Here is a 2933-nt window from a genome sequence, read left to right as displayed (position 1 = left end):
GATAGTTTTAGGATTACAGGGTATACTTGAAAATGATAATGTCGTCTGTAATGTAAGTAATAAATTAGGTTTAATATTTTCTAGTACTAGCATTATTGACAGCTCCCGAAACTGGTCTCTCCTATTGTTTAAAGAAGCGTCCGCTATACGTAGACTACACCCTTTGCTTAACAATGGGCTTAGAGCTTCAAAAGATCTTTCTTTGTTTTTGTCGGTATCTTTGATCATTAGAGTAAGAATGCTTTTGTTTAAATCACTGCTATGTCACCTACTAGAGGTAATGTTTTGATTGGTTAAACACTTTTGGTACTAGTGCATATAAGCTTGCTAATATGGATAATTTTTCATTCCTGATGATGACATAATTAATGTCGAAATATTGAATCCCAACACGATGGCGTGTATTTCAATACTTGGAGTATGTATTATACTTTCTAAACACATTACAGAAAGTAAAAATTGCAACTTGTGCGCTCTTATACCATGTACAATATTTATTTGCACTTTAATGTAAACAAACTTATTAACTGGCCATGTTTTGTTTAACTCAGATGTTAAAACGGACATATTGACTAAATGAGTCAGGGTATCAGTAATGGCGTGTATTTCAATACTTGAAGTATGTATTATACTTTCTAAACACATTACAAAAAGTAAAAATTGCAACTTGTGCGCTCTTATACCATGTACAATATTTATTTGCACTTTAATGTAAACAAACTTATTAACTGGCCATTTTTTGTTTAACTCAGATGTTAAAACGGACATATTGACTAAATGAATCAGGGTATCGGTAATGTTATCATTCATTGTCACGTAAAATGGTGTTGAGTAATAATTGTCGACTTACAGACGGCATATTGTGGAGACCACTATGCGCTTAACATTATTATTTAAGATTAAATATGTAATTATTATTGTAATTATTATCGAAGATTAAATGTTTAATTATATGTAATGGGCTATGGAACACACACTCAGCTCTCTGTGGAGAATTCTGTAATGTTGCAGTTGTAATCAGCTGTAACCAGGTACCCACTTGTACTCCTGTGTGGAGAGAGACAACCGTAGGTAAAGTGCCTTGCCTTAGGACACAAGTGAAATGCGCAGCGAGGGATTGAACCACCGACCCCAAGGTTGAGAAGCAGAACCACAACCACGGCGCCAAACCGCTCTTGAGTTTCAGGAATTCTGCTTTGTGTTCGCCGGACGTCACATCTCCATTTTTAAATTTTGAATGATGTATAAACTTTGTTTTAGGTCCTAGGTAATGTTAAAGCCGCTAATTTTTAATACTTATAATGTGATACATAGTTTGATGTTATAGTCCTGTAGGCAAATGAAATTTATTCACAAAACGTATTTGTCTGTAAATATTTTTTATGGGTTTTATTGTCATTGTCATCAATATAAAAAAATATACTAGACGTCAGTCAGGGTTGGAGTATCTGAAATATTCAGTATAAACAAAATGGCCACCAAAATCCAAAAACCAAACACCAATACTTTCACATGTATGCAAATACGGTAGAAAATGTAGCAAACGAAGGTGTTTGTTTCACACTGAGAGCATTTATTCATTCATTCTTTATTTAGCCTTTCATAAAAAATCACACTAAAATTGATACATGCAGCAAAATAAAACAAAAAAAAAATAACCAAAATTGATTGTGTAAATCTAAGGAGGCAATGATCAACAAAAGCAATTAAAATGGCTGGACCTCACAAGCTTAGTAATTTCACATAATATGAGGGAACGAAATTCAAGAAATCACAACTCGCTTACTGCCTGGTACATTATGCAACTAGGTTAAATATGCAAAATATAGGGTTCTCATATCTTGAACCTATTGGTCTCAATCGTTGATGTCGGCTTACCAAAATGAACCTGATTCGATGTGTGTTATAAATACAGCTACAGTCGTAGAATGTATGTATACTGATAGTATAGTTTCAGCGAACTATGATGAGTTTAAATAGAAAAAAACATACATTTAGAAATAGAGAAATCATATATATAAATTAATATTTTTTTAAATAAAAAAAATAAATAAATAAAGCAAAAAAACAAAACAAAAAACCAAGAAAAACAAGAAAGATATTAAGATATTAACATTCACCGTATACACACATACGTTGAGATACTGAAAAAGAACACAGGAATTCAAAACATTAAACACTCACTGCGTCTGACCGTTGTCGGCTGACCTGATTGCATATAAAAACACAACGTCACGACACGCACACAAGGGATCGTTTATAATGACGGTCCGTCAATCAGCAGTCGCTGTCACGTCGTTTATGCTCACAGAGAGCGAGGTTGGATTCGTCGGCCAACACATGACATGGAAGATTTCTTTTTAATTATTTCCTCCAGGATATGATGGAAATGCTTCATTGGCCATCACCATAAAGCGGATGCCTGATGGAGAAATTAGTTTAGATATGTGACTATAATAATATCATCAGAGGCCTTATTTAAGGCTATCCATATGTGACAAATACATTTGAATTATTCATATATAGGTATTTAAAGCGCCATCATGGCCATTGATGTAATATTTAACTTATTTATTTAGGTTCTACCATTGACATTATTATTTAATAAGTTTGCGTATTTTTAAGTATTAAATAAAAAAATGTTTTGAGTAAATGTTTTCCGTCTTGTGTTTTATGTACTCTATTCTGTAAGTGGCGGACACCTACTGTTGAATGTGAATTGAAATTTTGAAAATATGACATATACAGAGTAAAATTTAATGACGGAATAATATTTATTACTGGTCAAACAAACATCAAAGATGTGGCTTGCAAGTTATTAATTACAGGATTCGATTCTTGATATTACATAATTTCTTTCTCAATAAAATGCAGGATAGGTGGCATAATGAAATTTTACCATTTGACTAATATAGAGCGAACGCTAAATGGCA

This window comes from Anneissia japonica, unplaced genomic scaffold (assembly GCF_011630105.1).
Source record: "Anneissia japonica isolate Jap-2015-1 unplaced genomic scaffold, ASM1163010v1 scaffold1809_len7290_cov103, whole genome shotgun sequence".
NCBI classification, from domain to species: Eukaryota; Metazoa; Echinodermata; class Crinoidea; order Comatulida; family Comatulidae; genus Anneissia; species Anneissia japonica.
The sequence above is the reverse complement of the archived record's forward strand: the minus strand, read 5'-3'. Positions refer to the sequence as shown.